Source organism: Phyllostomus discolor, chromosome 13, assembly GCF_004126475.2.
Source record: "Phyllostomus discolor isolate MPI-MPIP mPhyDis1 chromosome 13, mPhyDis1.pri.v3, whole genome shotgun sequence".
NCBI classification, from domain to species: domain Eukaryota; kingdom Metazoa; phylum Chordata; class Mammalia; order Chiroptera; family Phyllostomidae; genus Phyllostomus; species Phyllostomus discolor.
In genome coordinates, this window is record NC_040915.2 from 75,515,497 (window position 1) to 75,524,367 (window position 8,871).

General features: G+C 38.1%; 1 non-coding gene across 1 annotated transcript; it reads left to right on the plus strand.

Moving 5' to 3' along the window:
- The first annotated feature begins 2,120 nt into the window (after nt 1–2,120).
- LOC114510465 lies at nt 2,121–2,283 on the plus strand. Its single transcript, XR_003685647.1, has one exon. It is a non-coding gene; the product is annotated as a U1 spliceosomal RNA (small nuclear RNA).
- Nucleotides 2,284–8,871: the final 6,588 nt, after the last annotated feature.

The following is an 8,871-nucleotide window of genomic DNA, read 5'->3' on the forward strand; positions in this document are numbered from 1 at the left end:
ATGGGACCTGAATTGCACACTGATTTCTCCAGCTTTGTCTTCTTTGCTGATTTCTCACTTCCTATATTAACCCACAACTATGGACAGGTGAGGGTTTTAACATTTTGTATTTGTTTATTGGAAAATTCTTCCACTCTCAGGGCTTCAACTTCCACATCTTAGCACATGGCACGCAATTCTTTTTCTTGCTTCTAAATTACTCAAGTTATAGTCACATTGACTGTCAGATATTTTCATCTGGGAGATCAACAAGCTCATTAAGTTCAGCATGGGTAAAAACAAACTGACTATATTTCTTTTAAAACTTTTGAAATCCCTTACCCTTATTTCTTATTTCACTGAGGTAGCAATAATCAGAAAAGAACTTCCACCCCTCAAGGCTTCCAGCCAAGATGGAGATATAGGTAGATATGCTTCGTTTCCTTGCACAACCAAAAGAATGATAACAACCAATTTAAAAAATAAAAAGCAACCAGAATTGCCAGAAAATCAAACTGTATGGAAATCTGACAAACAAGGGGTCAAAGAAACATTCATCCAGATTGGTAGGAGGGGCAGACACAGGCAGCCAGAGCAGAGAGGATACATGGCAAGGTGGCAGCTGGCAGGCCAGGTGGGTGAGACAGTGGCTGATGGACCAGGCAGTTCCACATTCACATGCGGATAAGCTGGGAGGAACAACAGGGGAGCAGGAGAGTGGGACACACCAGGAAAACTAGGGTTCCAGCTTGAGGAACTAAAAGCTCAAAACCTCTGCCTATAAAAACTGTGAGGGGCCCTGTCTGCTGTGGCTCAGTGGATTGAGTGCTGGCCTGTGAATCAAAGAGTTGTTGGTTCAATTTCAAATCAGGGTACATGCCTAGGATGTGGATCAAGAAGCAACCCACTGGTGTTTCTCTCACACATTGATATTTCTGTACCACTCTTTATTTCTCCCTTCCACTCTCTCTAAAAATAAATAAATAAATAGAATCTTTAAATAATAAAAAACCTGTGGGGGTTACAGAAGTGGGAGAAACCCCCAGTCTCACCAGAAAGTCCATTGGAGGGGACTACAGAATCCTAGAAAGTACACAAACCCACCTACCCAGGAATCAGCACCTGGAAAGGGCACAGCCTGCTTGTGGGAAGCAAGGAAAATGACTAAAAGTGAGAGCTGAGCAAGTGGCATTGTTCCCTCTCTTACTCCTCTTCCACAGATGGCACCACAACGCAGTGAAGTGGGTTGCCCCACCCTGGCGAATACCTAAGCCTCTGTACCTTACAATGTAACAGGTGAACCAAGACAAAGAAATACGGCCCAAATGAAAGAACAGATCAAAACTGCAGAAAAAGAACTAAGTGACAATGAGGTAGCCAACCTATCAGATGCAGAGTTCAAAACACTGGTGATCAGGATGCTCACAGAAATGGTTGAGTATGGTGGCAAAATAAAGGAAGAAGTGAAGACTATACATAGAGAAATAAAAAAATATACAGGGAACCAACAGTGTTGGGAAGGAAACCAGGACTCAAATCAATGATTTGGAACTAAAGAAAGAAAGAAATATCCAACCAGAACAGAATGAAGAAGGAAGAATGCAAAAAAATGAGGAGAGGCTGAGGACAACTTTAAACATTACAACATCCAAAGCATAAGGGTGCTTCCCAGTCAAGGTCAAGTTAAAGGAGTTTATCACTATCAAGCCCTTATTATATGAAATGTTAAAGAAACATCTAAAAAAATAAAATCAAAACTAGAAACAGTAAAATAACAACAATCTCGTAAGTATCAACAACTGCACCTGAAACAAAAATTCACTGAGCAAACAACTGGAACAGGAACAGATTCACAGAAATAGAGGTCACATGGAGGGTTATCAGTGGGGAGAGGGAAGGGAAAAATTGAGGAAAGGTACAGGGAATAAGAAATATAAATGGTAGGCATAAAATAGACTGGGAAGGGTTAAGAATAGTATAGGAAATAGAGAAGCCACAGAACTTATATGTATGACCCATGGATATGAACTAAGGAGGGGGTGCTAGTGGGAGGGGGATGCAGGGCAGAGGGGAATAAAGGGAGTAAAATGGATCAACTGTAATAGCATAATCAATAAAGTATACTTTAAAAAAAAGAAAAGATGCTTACATGGCAGGAGAGAGAAAATGATCAAGAAGGTGGTTTTCCCAGGGTGAGGCTCACCCATTGCTCTCCAGGTGTGCTGAGCCCTGAAATTTCCCCAAACATGGGAAACTGACTGTATAATTTGTTGTAGTGGGGGACTGTGTTTGCACTCTCCCCTGAAAAGTAAAAAAAAAAAGAAAGAAAAGAAAAGAACTTCCATAAGACCCATCACCAAATTTACCAACCTAGTTGTATCTGTATATACATTACTGACTTTATTCCCTATTACCATAATGATCTCTCCCTGCTCCTGTCTCCAAGTCTAGCTCGTTCACTTCTTCCCCTCCCACAGTCACATTTCTCTGTCCTCAATATTTCCTTCTCAAATGGACCATTCCCATTCATCTATAAACATACAAACTGACATCTCCACCAAGTAAAAAACTCACTGGATCCCACATCACCCCATTTCTCTGCTTCCTTTTGCAACATAAGTCCTCAAAATAATTATTAATATTGGTTGTTTCTTCTCTTTTCTTCCCATATTCTCAAGAAACAATTTCTGTTAGGCCTTAGGCCTTGCAGTTACTGTCATCAACAGAATTTTTCTTGTCACCGGTAACCTTAATATTATCAAATTCAATAGCTACTTCCAGTTTTCATATTACTCAACTTAAAATCAGCAGCTGACATAGCTAATTATGTCTTCTTGAGTCTCTTTTTCCCTCTGACCTCTGCAGCATTACTCTCCCTTGGATCTCTCCCTAGCTCACTGCCCACTTCCCTTACTGAGCCTGTTTTGCCAGTTCTTTATCATCTTCCCATCCTCCAAATCTTGGAACATCTGAGCCTCTTACTTTCTCTTCTTACTCCCCTGGTGATCTCATCCAGTTTCATGGATTTAAAAAATATCTATACACTGACAACTCCGAACATTACAAATTACATCTTTAGGCCAGAATGCTTCTCTAAACTTAAAATGTATATATATATATATACACATATATATTTTTTTCAGTCCATTTTAGACCCAACTCCCCAACACACACACACACACACACACACACACACACACACACACTGAGATTTCTCCCTCTCAGTAAATACCAACTTATTTGCTCTGGCTAAAAATCTTAGAGGCCACCTTGACACCTCTCCATTTCTTACACTTCAAGTCCAAATCATCAGCTTACATTTGAAAATATCCAAAATCTACTTTTCACCCCCTCCTGCTATAATCACCCCAATCCAAGCCCCCATGCTCTCTGTACATATATGTAATAACTTCCAAGATTCCCTGCTTCTCCCACTAGTTTATTCTTCCCACAAAATGTGGAGTGAAGCTGCATTAGAAGCTGTAAGTCAGATCATAGCACTCTCTGTATAAAGCTTCCACTGGCTTTACACATCAGAGCAAAATTCAAGGTCATTTCCATGGCCTACTAGCTCCCACATGATCTCCCCAGAAGTTCCTGCCCTACCTACCTCTCTGATCTCATTGCTACCACTATTCCTAGTTCCTATATTACCTTAATTAATTACTTCATATCTGGTCTCTCTACCTCTGCATCTCCTCCCTTCAGTAATATATTTGCTCATGACTGCCAGATTAATCTTTTGAACCACCACTTTCATTTTTAAAGTACCTTAAATCAAGGAATGGGTCTGTTTATCTTGGAATACCCTGTGTGAGGTACTCAGTAGGTGCTTAAGAATTGTAAAAAACATGTTTTGAATCTGTCAAACTATGTATAACACACCTTAATCCAGAAATACTAAGGTTGCTTTTATCCTAAGGCAGTTCCTTGCCTACAGCTCTGTTAGGATCCCCCTACAAACTACAGAAGACAGTTCATGGCCCCTCATGACCTGGTAATGCCTACCTCATGGTCTCCCCTTCTCAGTACTAATCCTCTCACGCCCCAGAATATGATTTTCTCCTGGTTGCTTGTGCTCACACTGTTTTTCACCCTCTTGGGATACCTTTTCTCGCCATTTATCAAACTCTACTGACCTTTCAAAGTCTGGAACAAGCCACACTTGTCCTTCAAGGCCTATCCTAAGCATACTACCCCCCAAACATCCTCTATTCTGTCCTCCTGTAGGTCTAGATGTTAGCATCAGTCATTTGGTACTTAGCACATTCAAATATTCATTCATCATTCACTCATTCATTCACCAGATATTTATATTACCAGGCCTCTACAGACATTAACAATATTTTCTGTCCCTACTTTTTCCTGCTGTCTTCAATTGTGTTATAAATTCTTTGAGGAAGAAAACTAAAATTTTAAACTTATTTAAATGGTCTACGCAATATGTGTATATGTGTATCTGAAAGAGAATGTGGCCTGTCTCATACCTCTGTGTTGTTATACATATTGTACCATCAGCATAGAATGCCCTCTTTCCAGCTCTCATTATTCCCACCTGTGAGGAAAATTGTTACTCTTCTCCACATGGGCAAATTAGACAGATCTCTTCCTCCCATGGGTCTCCTCCACCTCCAACACATTGCACTTGTCTGGCTCTCATGGTTTCTTGTCTGTTCTCTTTGGCGAATGATTTCCCCTCCTAATGCCACTAACAGTGACACTCTATGGTATAAATAAGTACTTTGCATCCTTTTCAGGAAAAAATACAAATTAAATCCACACAGGTGCTATAGTCATTGCTGTGCCAAACATATCTGTGAACTTTAAAATGCACTTCTCACTATTACTACCTTATGTATCTAAAACGTGTTTCAGCCTTTTGTACACTAACAACACCCATGTGAAGTTACTATAGAACCTTCCCTTAATGTATTTGAATTACTGAGTCTGCAGTTTTATGCTTCTGTGGTTCTTTTCCCTACTGTTCTATTTCCGTGCATTGTCCTAAGAGTAGAGATTAAGTGAATTAATCAGTAGAATACACCTGATGTGCACTGAAGGCCCCATGTGAGTGCTCATGCTTGCCACTGCCTGGGTATCTCAAATGATATTTAGAAACAAAGAATTAAGAAGCTTGGTTATAATCCAATTCTGAAAGATCATACAAATCTAGAAAGGTGAATACTATGAATGAAACTTTAGAAAAGTGATGTTATGAAAAATGTAGGAAGGTGATACTATGGTTAAACTGGCATTTTCTAAGCAAAATACATTGATTCAAAATCTCCACCCTACTTCTTTCTGGTTGTGTGCTGTTAAGCATATTATTTTATACTTTTTATTCTCATTTCATAAATATAGTAAATGGAGATACTAAATGAAGATAATATAAGAAAATAATTGATAGTTTTGTGATTATGAAAGATAATGTATATAAAATACTTAGCATGCTGCCAGTCACATTAGTATGCACTCGATAAGTAAATAAATGTTATTTATAAATATTGTGTCAAGAGGCCAGAAAAACAACTATTTTCATACTTAAAAAACAAATAAAGACAAATGTTTTCATACTTAAAAACAAATTCTGTAAAGAGCTTAATAGTGAACATGATATACTATGGCAGAATTCTAGAAAATACTATTTAAAAGATGACTTATGAAGAGAAAGAAGTGATCCCTTTAGGTTAGCATAGGTTCATTATGACTAAGTCAAATCCACTAATCTTATTTCCTTTTTGGAAATTATTATTAGACAGACATGTGTAATATCTGTGATTATACAGAAGTAGTGTATCTTCATTATTTGTAATGTTTTACACTCTATTTGGTGGTTTTTTACAGAAATATGGACAAAATGAGAATTTCATCAAGTAAGCTGCTAAAAATATACAATGGCCATTATGGAGTAACTAATACCAGGCTCACCCTCCTATAGTAACTAAACAAAAGCAATGAAACTATCATTTTTAGACATTAGAAAACAGGCTTAATTGTAATCCTAAGACAAGAGATGCAAACTAAATGAGCCCTGCAATTGGCTAGGCATTCTGTCTGAAAGCACTTCTAAGGCTGTAGTGAAGTGAGAAGCAGCCCAAGCAAAACAGAGTAGTCTTGCTGAATTTAGGAGGTGGAGATCAGAGTTGAGCAGACTGAGGTAGCTAGAATTTGTGGAATAAAATACTACAGAGGAAAAAAATCTACACAGGAATTAAAAAAGCCAGAAATTTGTATAATAATCCCTTTGAGTCTTTCACTGAATACTAAACTTCATATGCTCAGGAGGAAATTCCATTATCTCAAGCAATCACTGAGAAGCTGTAAACTGAATACAAGATCTGTCTGAAAAAAATCTACCCATTGATAATATAATGAGTATGGTTTGCACAACATCCACGTGACCTAGCAGCCAAGGAGTAGACTGGCATGCACATGTGTGAACAATGACAACTTCACAGCACTAGTCAGTGGTGGCGGTAGAAGTTGGTAAGTGAGCACATGTACTGTGTGACTGTCACATTAAAAATGACTGAGTGAGTACAGCAACAAAGCTGCATCAAGTTTTGCATTAAGCTTGAACATTCCTCCATGGAAAGTATTCAGATGATTCAGAAGGCCACAGCTATGGGCAACAGGTAATTGGCAGCTTCATCAAAACAACATGCCTACTCACATATCACATCTCAGGCAGAGTTTTCTGGCAAAACATCAAATCACCCAGGTGACTCCGACCCCTCCCCTGCAGCCCATATTTGGTTCCCTGTGATGTCTGACTTTTCCCAAAACTAAAATCACCTTTGAAAGGAAAGAGATTGCAGACCACCAATGAGATTCAGGAAACTACAATGGAATAGCAGATGTTAATTGGGAAAACTGTGAGGTCCCAAGGTGCCTACTTTGAAGGGGACTGAGGTGTCATTGTCCTATGTACAATATTTGTTGTATCTTGTATCTTCTTGAGTAAATGTCTCTAGTTTTCATATTACATGGCTGGATATTCTCTAAACAGACCTCATATTTCTAGAGCTCATGTGGAGTTGGGAGACAGTCAAGGTCTAACTAGCCAGAATGAAGAGAGATTTTTTTAAATTTTGGGACATTAAGTAGAGACTCCAGAAGAGCCACTCCTTAGAAATATGGTAAAAAGTACCCCAAGGATAAAGGCTATTCCAGACTTACTTTTTAAAATTATTAAATAGGTTTCAAAGGGATCAGGGTGATTCACAAATAACTTAATGGCCTGCCGAAACAAAAGTCCCCACTCTTTAAAGAAAAACTACAAAATCTAGACACTGAACAATGCTAATGCACAATCTCCTATTGGACACCCAACCCCAACAATTGATAGATATGTAACCTATAACCAATATTTTTTTTTAAAATCAGGCAATAAAAACAATGACAGAACATATAGAAGCAATGGATGTAGCAAATACTTTAAAATGGCTAATATACATATGTATGAGTATGTAAAGGCAAAGAAACATAATGAGATAAACTAAAGATATGGAAAAGGAAGCAAAATAAATCTTCTAAAGATGAAAGGATTATATCTGAAATAAAAAATTCACTACTTGGACTTACATAATAGCAGATTAAACACTGTAGAAAAAATGACCAGTGAACTTTTATACAACAAATGGAAATTATCCAAACTGAAACAGGAAAGAAAAAAATGAAAAAAAAATGCTTATTATTTACATAAGCAACTTTCAAGACAATGTAAATCAGCCTAACATATGTGTAACTGGAGTCCCAGAAAAGGAAGCATAAAAGAATATTTAAATAAATAATAGTCAAAATGTACCAAATTTGATGAAAATTATAAAGCCATAGATCCAAGACACTGAGCAAAAAGCAAGTGGAAAGTAAAAACATTGACACATCATAGTAAAACTGCTACAAATCAAAGGTAAAGATAAAATTACAAAAGCATCCAGAGGGAAAAAGACATACAAAGAAGTAAAGTAATAAGGACTGCAGACTTCCCCTCAGTAATAATGGAAGACAGAAGGTAATTGAACGGCACCTTTAAAGTGCTGAAACAAAATAATCAGCCCAGAGTTATATATCCATTGAGGATACTCCTCAAAAATAGAAGTAAAATAAATATGTTAAAAAATAAATAAAAAGAGCTGAAAGAATTTGTCCCAAGATCTGCACCATACACACACAAATTAATGACATCCAGGCTTAAGGAAATGACACCAGATGGAAACTTAGATACACCTTATACAGAAATGAAGAGTGCTGAAATAATAACTGTATGAGTAAATATAAAATATATTTAAATATATTGGATTAGTAAATTAAGACATTTTCAGTTCTGGCCAAGATGGAGTCATAGGCAGAAACCCTTTACTCTCTTGCACAACCAAAAGGAGGATAACAACCAATCTAAGATCAATAAACAACCAGAAGTGCCAGAAAATCAAACTGCATGGAACTCTGACAACCAAGGAATTGAAACAATCAACCAGAACAACCAGACTGGTAAGGTGGCAGACAGAGAAAACCCATGGCAACATGGTGGACCTTGTAGGCGGTAGCACAATGTGGGCTATGGCAGTTCCCACGGTGGGAGAAACTCCCAGTCTCACATGTGAGTTGGTTGGAAAGTGGGACTAGAGCAGAGCAAGGGAGTCACACTGTTGCCCCTCCCCCACAGACAGCAACATAATGTAGCAAAGAGGTTTGCCCTGCCCAGGTGAACACAGGGTGCACCCCCTTACAACTTAACAGGTGCACTGAGACAAAGAAATATGGCCCAAATGAAAGAACAGATCAAAGCTCCAGAGAAAGACTTAAGCAATGAGGAGATAGCCAACCTATCTGATGGAGAGTTCAAAACCCTGGTAATCAAGATGCTCACAGAACTAATTGAGCTTGGTC